This window comes from Castor canadensis, chromosome 6 (genome assembly GCF_047511655.1).
Source record: "Castor canadensis chromosome 6, mCasCan1.hap1v2, whole genome shotgun sequence".
NCBI lineage: Eukaryota > Metazoa > Chordata > Mammalia > Rodentia > Castoridae > Castor > Castor canadensis.
The window spans coordinates 59,489,305-59,506,538 of record NC_133391.1 but is presented as its reverse complement, the minus strand read 5'-3'; the positions used below and the strand labels follow the sequence as shown (position 1 = coordinate 59,506,538).

The window sequence follows — 17,234 nt, the reverse complement described above, 5'->3', positions numbered from 1 at the left end:
GTTAAAAAAAAACAGAAGTATACATTATATATATATAAGATGTATATAGTATATGTCCTATCTACATAAGACATATAGCTGTATATACACATACATGTAAAAAAATCTTTCCTGTGTATACACATAACTTAAAATATGAATTATTAAATAATTATATTTGCCAATTTCTTACTTTTGTTGAAACTTTGGGGTTATGATGCTTTTTTTCATTTTAATTCTTGTTTTTCCAGAGAGCAATCTCCAAGAAGGAGCATATAAATGTAACCCTCTTTGCTCAGTAGACACTTGGAAACAAGGAAACAGTAAATTGTCATAGTTCCGTTACTGAGAAGATATGTTCTTCTATTGATCTGTATGTCTAGCCATGCATATTTCTCAAGCTTAATAATGTGAAAATGTCCAGAAAATTTCGTTCCCAACCTTTCTAGTTCTGACCCTTCTCTCAGTTTGACTTAAACTTTGTAGATAGTCACATTCCTGACTTTAGGTACCTCACCTATTTTTCTTAAGAGTATTTATTTTAAAAAGTTCTTGGTTGTAAATCCTTTCCCTAATTCTTTAAGATGTAAATCTTTTAGAGAGAGATTCCAAGATGGTGGCTAGAGGGAGGAAGCAGAAAGCGAGCCTCCTACAGGGAAATCTTAGAGAGACGCTGGAGACACACTTTGCAGGCATAATCAGTGAGAAGAGGCATAACTTTGACCCCTCCACACCTCCAGGCTGTGAAAGACAGACAGACAAACAGAAAGGTGGCCTATCACCTGTCCAACTTAGCTTTTAAAACCTCTCTAGCCCATTCTTTCCATCGAAGATAACCTCAAATAGTCTAGCCATCTACCCTACTGCAACCTAAAGTATCTGTCACCTACCTAACTGTCCATTGTAAAGTGCATTCTGACATTTGCTAAAACATTGATTCTATATCTTTTATATATATTTAAATTAGCACTCATAATCCTTTGAAATCATTAGGATTAAGTTCTATCTATGGTTTTCAAAACATTTGTTTCAATTGTCCAATTTCCTCTCTCCCTCTCCCTTTCTCTCTCTCTCTGTCTCTCTTTTTTTCTCTCTCCTCCCTCTTTTCATCCCCACCTCCTAAAAGATAATCGTGAGTAGATATTGCCAATTTTACAAATTGTTATAATTTCTTAGAAAAAGATTTGTTGTATGGAGAGGTGTTAAGAAAATAGATAAAAGATATTTTAAGGGATGGAGGTGTGGCTCATGTGCTCCAACACCTGCTTTGCAAGTGGGAAGCCCTGAGTTTAGAAAATAATCTAGCTGAGTGTGGTGGCACATGCCTGTAGGATTGTAAGTTTGAAGACATGTAGTGAGACCCTGTCTCAAAAAATATATAAATTAGAATTTTAATTTTCCATACTTTCTTTCCCTTCCAGCTACCAAGTAAATTTAAGTACCGCCTTGTTTCATAAGTGCTGAAGGGAAGTGCACTAAAAATGAATACAAATATCCAAAGACAAATTAAATGATGACAACCCCAAACTTAAAAACATTATTTCCTGAAGAGTCTATAAATAACTGAGAAATTCAATGACTGGTTCATTATGTCTACATGAAACACTTGTACTCCAAAGTAACAAAGAAAATGTATTTCTCTTCTCAAATAATTTTGAGAAATGTTAAATATTACAGTATCAACATGAAGATTCAAATTATTAGTTTATAAAACCTGAGTATTGTGCAAAATATATGAGAATGTTTTTAACTCAATAATTTCAATTTTAGTTTTCTAAGGAATGTTTAATTGACTTATTATGCTCTTTCCAAAACTCATTTAAGACACACACACACATATATATGTATATATATATATATACACACATACATACACATACATTGTATCAAGCAAATCTAGATTCTAGATGCTTTTTAATTTTTTTATTAATATGTAGTGGTTGTAAAAATAATGGGGTTCATTATGGTGCCTTCCTTCATGTGTAAAGCATACTTTGGTCATGTTCCCTTTCCTGTTATCCCCTCTTCCACACCCTCCCACTCACCCCCTCCTCTTCCCAAATTACTCACCTTCCACATTCATGTCTCTTAATCTAGTTTCTGCACATAAGGAAAACACGCGGTACTTGTCTTTTCAAGTCTGGCTTGTTTTGTTTAACATGATGATCTCTAGTTCCATCCATCTTCCTGCAAATAACATGATTTCATTCTTCTTTCTGCCTAAACATGTGTGTATACCACATTTTCTTCACCCATTCAGTCACTGATGGGCAGCTAGATGGATTCTAGACTGACTCTGTAACTTGGCTATTGTGAATACTGCCACGAAAAACATGGGTGTGCAGGTATCTCTATGTTACATTGACTTTGATTATTTTGAATGGATATCCAGATTCAGTATAGCTAAATAAAAAATTTTGTTATTATGAGCTTCAGTTCAGGTGCAAAAAAGTACTAACATTCATTCCACACTAAAACCTGGACTGTACACTGGAAGGCTAAATCAGACAAGAGTAGATCAAGGTCTATGTGAGAAGGTCAATAAAGCTTACAAAAATTCCTTTCGCCTTTCAGTTTTTAGAGCAGGAGTCAGCACTTTTCCACTATATTTGATGACTTTTACCAGCTCCCCATTTTTCCCAACACAAAACCCAATCACCATAAAATGATATTCAAAATCCTTCCTTTCTTCCCCATCCCTTAGCTACCAGCTACCCAATCCACTCATACTTCTCCAAAAGAAATTTCAAATTGCTTTGATTTTTTTCCCTTATTTAGTGTTGCAAACAGTGCTTCTTCTATCTGAGATGCCCTCCCAATCTCAACTACTGCAAATACTGTGCACACATGTATGTAAATGAAAAAATAAAACCTGTTGAAATTATTCCAGAAAAGGGTGAGAGAGGGGATAAAGGAGAATGGTGGGGAGGTGAATTCAAGTATGATATATTAGATACATTGTAAGAACTTTTGTAAATGCCACAATGTACCCATAACACAACAAAAAAAATTTTAATAAAATATATATGGAAATTCTGCATATCAATAAAAATTTTTGGTTCATTAAGACCCAGGGCAAAGTTGTACATATGATGAAATGGCGTTTGACAGTCATTTCAGTCCTTTTCTACTGGACAAGGCTTCTCCCCAGAGACTGGAAGAAAAATGTACTCTTTACATTGTTTTGCAACCTGGGGTCATGCCTAGAAGAGACTGGGATACCAGTCACACTCCAAATTCAGAAGCCAGAAGAAAGATACAGATTTTGTTTCTGCTGCTTTTTTCATGGGCAAACATCAGAAAGGCATTGTTTGTCTTAGGGAAAGAGAGGGAACATGTGTAGTGCTTAGTCATTAGTTTCAAAGCTGTCACAGATGTGGGACATTGGTTTGCTTTTAATGGAGCTGATGCCGGCTGCTGTCAACTGTCTCTCCTGATGGCAAAAGAGGTAACTTGGTTCCAGATCAGCAGCACTGCTGAAATGCCCCAGTTAGTCAGGAAGATTTCTTTTCATGGGCTAGAATACTATTCCTCAATGACTTCAGTCTGTAGTGTGGTTTGGGGAGCTTTCTGGGTGTGTTTCTCCAGTCCTCTTAAAGGTTTAGTGTGCAACTTAAAAAAAATAGTTATTGACCCCTTTCTGTTTTAACTAGTCAGAGTGGATTCTGTTCCCTGACCTTTGGAAGTGTCATATCTTCCATGAATTCTCTAATATCCTGGGCATCCAGCTGTTTCCTTATGCTGCTGCAGACACATTTATAGCATTTACTAATTTCTGTTTCTATACACATTCCCTGTGGTGAAATCTGTGATTGCCACTTCTTCCTTCTCCAAAAGCAAAGTCTTTTTTGTGTTATATCGTTTCTTTGTGAGATCTGCCTTCTGTTGAATTCAACCTACTGCAGTCTGATTCAGCTCTCCTGCTGCTTTAAAAAGTCATGCATTTAAGTTAGGCTTCTTTTCTTGTTAGTTTCTACATACTACGAAAAAGCATAAAATATTCTTGTTTTTATAATTAGAGCTATTTTCCAACTATGACCAGATAAATATTTTTAATATGCTAATTATACTCATTTTAATATTTTAGGTATATGTGTAATTAACCTGGAATTTAATATATAATGTGAGGAGAAAAAACATAAGATTTTGTTAAATAACATTTTCTCATTGATTTGAGAGTTGTTTTTTTGTCTTCTTGTAGTGATAGTGATCAAACCTATGCTAGGCAAGTCCTCTAGGCTGCAGATCCCTCATGGACTTGAGATGTGCCCTCCATTGTGCCCCACAAGTGAGAATCTGCTGGAAATTCTTTGCTCCAGTGAGTTTCTCCAGATATTACCATTTTAAAAATAATGCATTTAACGCCTGAGAGCCCATGTCCTCCCATCTTAATTCTTCTTTCAAAATGTCCCAGGCTAGTGTCCTGTTTTTCAGACAGAATATGTGATTCATTTTTAACAATAATCTCCTTGGAATTATATAAAATGCATTAAGTTGAAGTTCATACTTGTATTCATATCAGAAAATTAAGTCTTTCAGTATGGGAGCAAAGGATAACTCTTCTTTTTTCAGGTTTTCTAGTATAATTTTATGTTTTTTATTTACACGTTTTGAACCTATTGTTTTTCGATCTCTAAGCTATGTGTGGATGCTATTAAAAGTTTTTGTGGTATTTATTAAGATAATCAGTTATATATTACCTCTGACTGATTATTTTACCTTAATTTCAAATGTCATTTTGTCTTTGTGTCAACTAGATTCTTGAAAAGTTGTCCACTTCATTTATCTTCTCATGAAGAGCTCATGGATTTGCTTTTTTGTTATGTTATTCTTTGTTTTCTAATGAATTGAGTTAGACCTTTGTTTTTATTGTTTTCATTCTTTAAATTGTTTTCCTTTCTAGTTTCTAAAATCTTGGTGTTTCTTAACTGTTCCTCCCCACTAGAATTAGCATTAGAATTCTATTTTTAAAGCACACAAACAAAATGCAAGTTGGGTGCAAAGGTCCAGGGCCAATTTCTAACTTCATCAGCCTCAGATGTTTTTCATGTTACTCTAACATATTGCAGAGTTCAGATAATGTGGTTTCAATATTTCATATTAGCCATGTCAATTCTTATTTTTTTAGTGGTACTGGGGTTTGAACTCAGGGCCTCACAATTGCTAGGCAGGTGCTCTTATCACTTGAGCTACTCCACTGGCCCTTAAGTTCTTCATAGCTTCTTAATAGCTTCTCTTATTAATATAATATTATATCACTCCATGAATTTTGTCAGATATTATTTTTCTGTCATTAATTTATGTATCACTATTCTTTGAGCTTATTCATTTTCTACTATTAAGGCTTCATATTTTACGTAGCTTTATTCCTCTGGTTACTCTTAACAATTAAGTTATAGAGCACTATAATTATTATATAAAATACAACTTATATTTTAATTATTTATGAATTATGAAAGTTTTAATGGTGGTTGAATATACTTCTCTTACCTATAAATGTTAGCCTTAATTTGAAAGAAGTAAGATTACCTCCCTTTCGGTTGTAAAATTTTAAATTGCAGCTTAATTACAATCAATAATAATATAAAATATAGGTGTATATCTATAAAAATATAAAATTTTTCATGAAATTATATCAAATACAGAAAAATGATGAAAACTCTACCATTTTTTTAACATGAAATTCATCTTTCCTGCTCCCCCTAATGATTTGGACTACAACATTTGGTGAATTTTTTTTTTTAGCAGTTCTGGGGTTTGAACTCAGGGCTTTGTGCTTGCAAGGTGGGCGTTCTACCACTTGAGGCATGTCTCTCGCATGGACTATAGTATTTGGAACAATTAAATGTTATTAATTTATGTCAAAACACTTGAGCCTATTTTCTTTTAGTGTGAGCTAGAAGGAAACAAGTGCATCCTCTGCTAGCTAGCCACAAAAGACACAGAAACCAACAGGTTTTTATTCCCCTTCATTCTCCTTTCACCTTCCAGGATTTTTTGTTTGTTTGTTAAATGTAGGATTTTAAAATCATATTATCATTTTTTAAAGTTTTCACATTGATTAATGGTGAACCAAAATCAAGATGTCAATTTCAATTAGAGCAGTACTTACATGACCATTGTCATGAACTTTCCCACCACACAATTATTCTTGAAATTAATACCAACATTATACATCACCATTTTCATAGTATTGTGTTGGAATCCCCAAAGCAACCTGTGTATCTGCTTACAATAAATTTCCATAATTGCTAGCCCCAGGGGCAAAGAAAATTAAAGTACACCATTGCACACAAGCACTATCAAACAGACCACAAAATTCATCTACTATAAGTTTCTATTTATAGTCCACTGACTTCTTCATTTCTCTAGTTCACAAAGAATACATATTTTCTGTCTCTTCAGTACATTCACTGTGGAATCCAGGTCAGAATAATAGTACAGAAGTTATTTGAATGAATAAATGAGTTATAGTTAAGTTCACTAAGAACTACCTTCAACAACAATTAACAGTATTCTGATTGTGACTGCTACTTTACAGAGATGAGGATTTTATGAAGAGTGTGTGAGGATACTCTTGGAAGTGATGGACATGTTTGTGGCATAGGTCATGGTGATGGCTTCATAAGTATACACTTTGCCCCAACTCTTTAAGGTTTGTATAGTAAATATATACAGTCTTTTGTATTGTCAGTCATAGTTTAATAAATAAGCTTAATAAAATGAAAGAGAAGAATACATTTTGTAATTATAGAGGCACTGGCATCACAGTTTGGCATTAGAATGAAGAATGGTGAAAGGAGCTTAAACATCCTACTCTCTATGTGATTCTGTACTTTTCTTACTCTCTGGTGCTTCTGTGTCCTCTCAAAGTGGTTCAACCAGAGTAGGTTCCTTACAGAACTGCTGTGAAGAGGTGATGAGTTAATGAACGGGAAGCTGTTAGTGCAGTACCTTGGTTTACAGCACCACTCGATACATGTTAACTAGATACCTACTGTGGCATTTATCTTTTCAATCAGATATATTTTTGAATCTATGTATTATATGAAAATTCATATTGAAATATACAGACCAGTATCTAGAGATCTGTATATCTGTATCTGCACCTGAACAATCAGAAGAATCCACACACTTCATTTACTGATGTTCAGTTGCTAAATACATTACATATTAAATATGAAATTTAAAAGAAATTTAAAATTATATGCTGAGCATCATGCCTACATCACTTTGTAGTTAATCACTTTTCTTCAGTACACTTTTTTATTTAAATTTATTTCTTAAGTGACACATAGTCTATGGCCAGACCACCTAAATGGGGAACCATGGATATTTCAACACAGGTACACATTGCACAATGTTTTAAGCAGGGGAATTATATTACTGTATTCTCAAATAGTTCTCATTTCTTTATGGTGAAGACATTCAAAATCTTATTCTGTTGCTGTTTGAAATATACAGTATGTTATCATTTTCTGTAGTCACCCCCTGTGCACTAGTGCTCCAGAGCTTGTCGCTCCTTTATAACTGTGACTTAGTATCCATTGACTAGCCTCTCTCTAACCCTCTCTCCTTCCTCCCTACTCTCTCCAGACTTGGAAACTGCCATTCTACTCTCAATGTCACCGACATCAACTTTTTTAGATCACACATTTAAGAGAGATCATGCTGTACCTATCTTTCTGTGCAGGGTTTATTTCACTTAACATAGTGATTTCAAGTTCTGTCACAAATGTCACAAATGACAGCGTTTCATACTTTTTCTTGCTCTATAGTATTCCATTGTGTACTTGTGCCACATTTTCTCTAATACACTCATCAGTTGATGGACATTTTGGTTGTTTCTATTTCTTGGCTATGGTTAATACTGCTGCAGTGAACACGGGAGTGAGGAGGTCTCTTTGACATACCAATTTCATTTTCTTTTGATGTATATGCAGTAGTGGGATTGGTAGGTCATATTTAATTGTTTTGATTTCTTGACAAGTCTCCATACCGTTCTCCACTTTACATTCCCACCACGGTGTGCTAGGATTCCCGCTCTCCACATCCCTGCCCGCACTTGTTACCTTTAGTCTTTTTCATAATGACCATTCTTACGTGACAGAGGTGGTATTTCATCGGCTTCCCCTGCTGTTCCCCTGCTGATTGGTGACTTTGAGCACTTTTTTATGTAACTGTTCAACATTTCTATGTCTTCTTTTAAGAAATGTCTATTTAGGTGTACTGCCTGTTTTTATTTTTGGTAGTACTGGGATTTGAAATCTGGGTTTCACACTTGCTAGGCAGGGGCTCTACTGCTTGAACCATCCTCCATCCCTTTTGCTCTGGTTATTGTGGTTTTCTTTTTGTCCAGGCTGGCCTGAACTGTGACCCTCCTATTTAATGCTTCCTGCGGCAGCTGGGATGACAGGTGTGCCACTATACCCAGCTTTATTCCATTGAAAATGGGGGTAGGGAACTTTCTTGCCAGTGCTTGCCTCGAACCGTGATCTCCCGATCTCAGCCTCCTGCATAGCTTGGGATGGTAAGTAAGCACACCAGTGCTCCCAGATACGGGTTGAGATACAGTCTCACAGACTTTCTTCACCAGGCTGGCCTCAAACCGACATCCTCCTAATCTCAGCCTCTCTAATCTCAGCTAGGATTACATGCATGAGCCACTGGTTCCCAGATCATTAAATCACATTATTTGAGGGGTTTTGCCAAAGAATTTTGAGTTCCTTATATATTCTGTGTAGTTGTTCTTATATATTTTTGTTTTATTTCCTTATGCATTAAATATATACATGTAAAGAAACAATATTCTTTTGACTTCCTGAGGAAACAAAACATATAATCAGTTTGTGAAGAAATTATACTATATACAAGAGAAATAACACAGAAGTAATAGATTTAATAACATAAGCTACTTAATGTCATTTTTATAATATAAAAGTAATAACTAGAGGAGAGAATAAATTAACATAGTTTAAAAATTAGTTTTTAAGTTGAAATATAGAAATGAAGAAATTATAGTTTAAATTACAGAATACAGCAAAAAATCATGTAATTGTATATATTGAGAGCACACTCACACTGGAGAATAAACACCTACCTTCAGATTAATATTTCAAATTGCCTCATTATGTCAGTGTAATAAAAGAATTCAAGATCTAATGTCTGAACCTTGCTAACGTACCTCCACCAATGCTGGACTAAAGTGAGCAGCTGTAATTTATTGGGTGTCAGGTCTCGAGATGTCAACTGATTGTACAGTCTACAGTGATGGAAATCTTGAATAATCTTGTCACTTGATTTTCTTCCTGCAAATTAATATATTAGAATGTCATGTAAACATAACTTAATAAAAATGTATTTAAGTGACTTAAGTAATCTCTCAGCAGTTTCTTGTTTTATTTTAATAAACATTTTTTAAAAACAGGATCTATGTTAAAAAAGAAAAATGGGACTATTTGTCTTTTGATATTTGCTTTAAAAAAATCATAAAATTGTGTAAGGAATGATTCTTAAGTAGACAAAAGCTCTTCCAGAGTATTTTTTTGTTTTTTGGGGGTTTTATTTTGTTTTCTCATGCGAGGGATGGAGCCCAGGGTCTCACAAGTGCAGGGTATGATCGTTAATCTTGATTGGCAACTTGGTTGAATTGAGAAGCACCCAGGAGGTCAGTAAAGCACATCTGGGTGTATCCTGGAAGGCATTTCCAGAGAGGGTTATATAAGAGGTGAAGACCCACCTTTAATATGGATGTCACCATTCTCACAGGCTGGGGGTCCTGGAATAAAAGGGGAAAAAGAAGAAAGGCAGTCAGCGCTGGTAACAGGTATTCTCTCTTTACTTCCTGTCTGCCTGAAGGTGAAGAGCTTCTGCCAGATGCTCCTGCATGCCTCACCTGGAGCCCAGAGTCAATGAATCCAGAGACTATGGACTAAAACCTCTGGAAGTGTGAGGCCAAAACAAATCCTTCCTCCTTGAAGTTATTTATGTCAGGTATTTTTGTCATGAGGATGAAGAGTCTAACATACCAAATATTTTACCACCAAGCTACACCTCTAGCTCCCCATACGTTATTCTTAATTCATTTGAATTTAAGTGCAGTTTCTAAGTCAGCAAATACACCTCATGTATAAAAAAACAATAAATGAAGTTCAATAACTTAACAGGTCATTATGTATTACAAGTTTTTACTGCAGCAAATATGACACCTTTTGAAAAGGTGCCCAACCTGGCATATAGATTAACTCTGAATTCCACCTTATCTTCATTAATAAAATAAACAAAGCATTACAAATTAAAAACTGGGTCTACAAAGGAAAAAATCCACATCCTGCAGAAGAGTTATGCTGGGTATGATAGAAATGCTAATGATTACATAGGCTCAAAAATTCAGGAAAATATTGATGTGCATATGTAAAAGGAAGAATCACTGAAGATCATAAATGACATTGAAATTTTTCAGTCAGATATTTCAGCAACTTATTGCTTAAGATATGGATCAATAAAACTGACTGGCATAAGGAAAACAACATTATTAATACCAAGATGTTTGAAGAATGGATTGAGACAGAAGAGTCAACTAGTTACCTTGTTATTCACCTACTTCATTTATATATCTGGTTATGTAAGAGAAAGAAAAGAGGAAAAACATATGGAAGAGAGATTAGAATTTGCCGGATTTATTTTTATCATTTCTATGAGGTTTAAATTCCTTTTTTAAAACTGTAAGTTATTTTATTATTCCATGCCTACATCCTCAAAGCATTTTTTTAAAAAAGAAAACCTGCTATTTTTTTATCAGGCCCTCAGGGGGCAGAGGAATGAGTATTACAAGTTATGGGATACATGGTGTAACTCACTGTGACAAATGTCTGAGGAGGAAAATCTTAAGGAAGGACAGATTTATTCTGTTTCATGCTTCAGAGGTTTCAGTCCATGTTTGGCTAATTCTACCATGATGGTTCAGAGGTCCTACCTAACTATAGACACTCATATTGGATATTAGCTTTCAAAGTACAAATTTTGTAGGGCAAATTCTATAACATTTCCCTTAATTGGGAATTAGGTATTTTACTTTTTAATTCCTTGAAATAGTCCCCAGCCTTGGCCTAGTAGAATGAAATTAAGTTTACTTGAAAAGAGTTTTATCTTTCCAAGTCTTACTTTCAATGTTTGTTAAAGCAGCCTTCTAGCTATAGTCAATTTTGTCCAATTATTGAATAAATGCCCTTCTGAGTATGCCACCCTAAGTATTGGGAAAGTTTTCACTCTGCTTGATGAAAACATACATTATAACCAGCCTGTGTGAGCTTTGTTGGTAGTTTTATCACCTGCTTCTGGTGATTCTTTTTCTGCCTCATGTAGTTAAAATAGACCATTACTCTACTGCAGACACTAATGGGAACCTTTGTATCTCTCCAAAGCTCACTCTTTCTCTCTCTTTCCCCAGTTCTGGTACTTTGACTTTGTCCTGCCTTTTCTAACTGCCTGAAACCTCCTGATCTTCACCTCTGTGACCTGAGCTCAAGAAGCTTATTGCCAAGGACTGGGTGTTAGCTCACTAGAGGCTTAGCATGCTGGAAACCCTTAGTTCTGTCCTCCACACTCCTTACCTCCCAATAGCAGTCACTAGGCATTATTGTAGCAGGGAGGAGGGCCAAAAAAGAAGCAAGCAAGTCTGTGTTCTGATAATGTAGCAGGGAGGAAGGAATGACATAGCAGGAAGATAAAACAAAGAATCTAAATGTGAAGAAGGTCATGTAACACTGGAGGCAAAATAACCAATAGAGCTGCATACAACCATATATGGGGTAAATCTTGCTTTTTCCTTCTGTAACCTGCTTGCAAGGGTATATAAGGTAAGACCCCTTTGTTCTCCAGGCTCAGCCTTTGGACTCGAGTCTGCTGAGTCTGTGCCAGCACGATGAAATGTTGCTCCCTGCTGAACTGCCTCAGTGTCCCTTTCCCTGTTCTTGAGTATCCTGCAACACTATTGGAGTGCATTCACTCTGAGCCATCGCTGGACTTCTCTGCAGGAGACCTAAAGTGCCACATTAAAATGCATGCATTTTATTTTTACTCCAAGAATTTTCATTAATGTAAATATTTATTAAATAGTCAAAATTAACTAAATGACTCACCAAATTACAACTTAGGAGTAAACATTTACTTTAGATAACAAACAAAAGCAAGGGAGCTTTTGTGAAGAAAGTGAGCAGCTCTGATAATCCAGAAATAATGATACGGAAGCAACTTTCCCAGGTCTTCACTCACACACACAGCTGAAGGGTATATGCTTCAGGTGTGTTAAATTAGTCAGGGCGCTCCAGAGAAACAGAACCAGTGGAGAATGGGAGAGAGAGACAGAAAGAGGAAGAAAAAGACTGGTAGACAAAGATATAAACATAAATTATGTGTACATAGATATAAAGAGATTTAGTAGGAAGAACTGGCTTACATAACAGTGGAGGATGACACCCAAGAAAGCCGGTGTTGAATTTCCAGTTGGATTCTGAATGCTAGGGAGCCATTAGAGTCAATGATGCAAATCCCAGTCCAAGGATGAGGGATGACATAGATGATCCAATGCTAATCCATCTAGAAAAGCCCAGAACCCTCTGCTCACGTTTACTCTCATCAACACAAAATTAACCATCACAAGGTATATTTATTTTATTTTTCTCAATGGTGTTGTGGTGTGGAATTTTCTTGTCCTGTCCATCCTCTGTAACCCAAACCCTATTTTCCTTTGGTAAAGATTCAAGCTAGTTGGCTTGGACCAAGAGATTTGTATACATCTGTTTGTTGAAAAGGGGAATATACTGAAACAGGATTTAAAGCTGAAGATGTTTCTCTCTTGCCCTTATCAAAAAGTAGCTAATGGTACCTATTTAAAAAAAGAAAAACCACAAAAAACCTGAGATATTATCTCTTTGTGCATTTTCTGGAGTACTATTTAAATCAAAAGGGAGCTATAATGCACAGAATTATCACTGCAGTTATCATTTAGAAGCATTTCATCATCAACATTTCCAGTTGTTAAACTTGGTTCTAATTTTCAGTTATGCTGAAAAATAAAGGTAAATTCTCAAAAAAGTAAACTTACATATAGATGTAACTATCATTGTCTGGGTTCATAAGTGAATTCAGTTCTTCACCCATCTCTGAACTCATGTTCTCATTGTTTCTCTTATATGCTTCTCTATCTATAGAACATTAAAAAGAGCTTAGCTTTATCCTTATCTCTTCTAGGAATACTGATAAACTATTCTCGTAAGCTAAAATGCTAAAAGCAATAAATAAGGAATTGCTTTGTATTTTGCTTCTTTGGTCTCAATTCTGTAATTTCCTCAATTACAGAATGGGAGATAATCTTGTTTTTCCCTCAGGGTTAGATATAGCCAAGGTGCCCAAAAGCCGATAGATTTTCTGTTTCTAATTTTGTAATTTAGTATGTTTTTTAAAATATATATTGTCTTTATGCTTTTAATAACCAAACTTACAACTAGTGCTTTGAACAGACAAGAAACAAATAAAATAAAGAAGTAAGATTGATTAAGAAAGAAGGAAAAGCATAGAGAAACCACATATATTTGTTAAGCAAACTTTCACAAAGATGCATTTCCATTATGTGCTAAATACAGTATTAGGACGTTGCACATATATTTTTTCACTGAAACCCTGAAATGAGGTTTTAATATAGTTAAGGTAAAAACAAAAACCAAAAATAATTCCTTCCAGAACATCAGGAAAATATAGAAAGAGCATTGTTTTAATGGCTTAAGCAAAAACAAAGAGGGCATATCTTCTGACTCTTCTGTCTGAAGGAGACTCAGACTGCACCTCATCACCACCATCTTTTCTGCACTCTGTGGCAGTTCTGCACACCTGAGCAGTTCAGCCTGCTCTCTCCACCTCTCCGAAGTAGCCCACTCCTCCCAACCATCTCATGCTGACATGCAGGGGAGCAAGAGCTGCACAAAGGGGCCTAGGGTTTGCCTGTGATTGCTACGTTTGAGTCCATGTTGCCTAGAGTGGTATGTTTTCTATCCATCACAGCAGTACAGCACTTGGTGGAATCTCCACTTGTGTGTTTTGGTCGAAGGGTTTCCCCTTACTACGACAAAAGCTAGAGAGGCCACATATCTGCCACATACCCTGTCTCTCCACCCATATCCTGTTAGGAATCAGACAGGTATTAGACAAATCATGAGTAGTAGGGTGCTCTTTCCTGAGGCTTTGTAGAGTAACAAAGAGATGCACAAAGAGTTATTTGGAAATGTTCAAGATTCAAGTATTCACTTCTGTTTTCATGGGAACTTTTTTAACCAGACTGATCCTAAGGACTGACCGTGGTTATCAGTCTCACAGCTACTCTCTCTTACCTCCTGAACTTTTTTCTGACTTGGTTCTCTGTTCTTTTTGTGAATCATCAAATTTACTTCAAATAATGCCTGTTAACACTACAACACACTTTTTTTGTAGACAGGAGTGAAGGAGAGAAGTACAAAAGAGATGAGGAAGGCCAGAGAACATAGTGGTCATGATGAGTGTTTGACGACATATTAAAGTAAGGACTTCAGAGTTTACTTGGGAAGACAGTTAATCCGACTACCCAACAGTGAGTAATCTTAGATTACAAAAATGCTAACTTGTGTGGTATAGAGTGTAGCCAACATAGGTAGCAACCATTGGGAAAATACTTTAGCTTTTTTTCATTTCTGGATTCACTATGTATATATATATACATATATATACTCATATATATATATATGAGTATGTGTGTGTATATGCACAGATTTACATGTGTATTATATATGGATATAGTGCACAGAAATGTAATATTGAAAAGACATTTAGGTTAAAGCATAGGCCATCAATCTTAAAGAATAGCTAGTATTCAGTCCTGAACCGAGCATAAAAATTAAAAGTTGATTTATTTGGCATGCTTTCAGATCAGATTTATGTTAGATAATAAAAATAAGTTATGTTTGATATTGCATCAACAAAGTTGATTTTGCTCATCACTTTTCACAGAAACATTATGGTGTCACGAGAATCCAATTCTGGTTACCACATTCCCACTTGGAAGCATTTCAACATGCAGTTTCAAACACATTGACTGCAAAACTCATTTGCTGAATAAACAGCATCCCAGAATCATTCTGCTCTCTACTCAGCCAGGCTTGCTGAGGCTCCCAGACAGATGTGGGGGTGTTCCAACAAACTCCCCAAGAGAACAATGGGATCCTGGGCTAGAAACTTGTCTCATCCCTGCTTCAGTTACTCACTGGCTTGACACTGCACACAACTTACACTACAACTAGTAATTTAATACAGTACAACATTGGGAAATTACAGGACATTGTCTCTGATATGTATTAATAAGATGTGGATGCCCTGAGCTCTAAACAGGTGTGCATTTGTCACCTGTCCTTTTTTGAAGGCTAAAATTCAGTCCTTATTTAAGGGGAAACACAGGGGCATTGAGCAACCACCTGTTTTCAACACCTCTGCCTGGTTTCTGAGCTGAGGCCCATCCTAGCTGCATTTTGCTTCATTCTTTGCAGCAAAGTTTCCAGCATATTCCTAGATTAGATGATTTATGCAGCCTTTGAGAGAGTGGTCAGATTAAAAAACAGCAGTCTTATTTTACACTAATCTAATCCCAAAATTGATGGAGGTCTTTTTTTTTTTTTTTTGAGGTGCTGGGAATGTTGGAATTTTATTTTTTATTGTAGTGCTGGGAGTGCACTGTGTCATTTACAAAAATGCTTACAATATATCATAGTTGAATTCACCCCCTCCATCACTCTCCTTTACTCCCATCCTCCTATTTGGAATTTGTAAATAAGTCAATGCTTCTATTCTGGTAGCTATATAGGAAGAAATTTTTTCTCAAAGTATTGCCTCTAGAACTACTATATAGAATAAAAAATGGAAAAAGTGTTTGCCAACTTTAAGCAAAACTTCTTAGAATTCAATACAGCGTTAACCATGAAGGAAAAACAATGACATATTATGCTTCATCACAATTAAAGGCATGTACTTTTGAAAGAGACATTAAAACAAAAAGCCAAAACATACTAAGGAGTGTGTGTGTCACATACTTATGTGACAAAATACTTATATCCAGAAAATACCAAGAATGTTGATAATTCTATAATATGAAAGTAAAAAAATTCATTAAAAATTGTGATTAAACAGAGACTTCACAAAATTTATGTGAGGATGAATAAACACATGAAAAAGTGTTCAAAATCACTAGCCATACAAAAAGGCAAATCAAAACTGTAACGGAGTACTACAGCCCACTCCCTGAAAGATGAAGTGTTACAAATGATGCATTGTCAAGTGTTGACAGGGATGTGGGGCAACTGACCTCCACGGATCACTGTAAGAGTGCAACGCTGTGTGTTCACAAAGAAATCCAGTTTCTTATAAAGTGTGACATATATTCTCCAAATAGGCAAATTATTTCCTACTTATGTATCCAAGAATAATAAAAATGTATGAGCACACAAAGATTTATACACAATAGTTTTATTCATAATGCCCCAGAACTATATACAACCCCAAAATATGAACAAGTGATGTGCCAAGAATACACTTAGACTGACAAAAAATGATCCATGTGCATTATTTCATTTACACAAAACTCAGCGAGCATGTACACACACGTGTATGTGTGCGTGTGTGTGTTTTAACACACGTACTGCAGAACTGATTAGGTAAAACTGTGAGCAGTGTCTGTAAGCGCCTCAGCAACTCCTGTGTTTGGAGGTTTGGATGCAGAATTTAGTGTGCAGGGAAGCCAGGAAACTCCTGTTACAGAAATGTTTTCTGTGAGAAGGTGATTAAACAGGTGAGTACACTTGTCAGATTCATTCAACAGTACATTTCATATGCTGGCATTTTATTTCCTGTAACTTATACTTCAATAAAGTTAATGTTTAAAAATTAAAATAGCATATATTGAGAGTGTAGTTTTAAAATTATCCCAGGCAGCTCTCTGCCTCCAGATTCCACCTGCACCCACCATGCTCCCTTTTATAATTCCCTTCCCTAATTTTTAATAAACTCCATTTATACCCCCCAAAATCTAACAGTCCCAGACATTTTACTGTTCTCAGTCACGTGGCTAAGGCTGAGTAGCATTTTTGAAGGAGCACAATACTTCAGGGAACCACAGTATTCACAAAGGAAGAATGAGTCGCAAAAAGAATACTATTTCTTAGCTGAGGCGCGGCTCAAGT

At 35.7% G+C, this 17,234-nt stretch overlaps 1 long non-coding RNA gene across 1 annotated transcript in view; it reads left to right on the top strand.

The window, feature by feature from the left end:
• LOC141424114 (uncharacterized) overlaps window positions 1-17,234 on the top strand; it is a 196,962-nt gene that overhangs the window by 116,775 nt on the left and 62,953 nt on the right. The window lies entirely within an intron of this gene.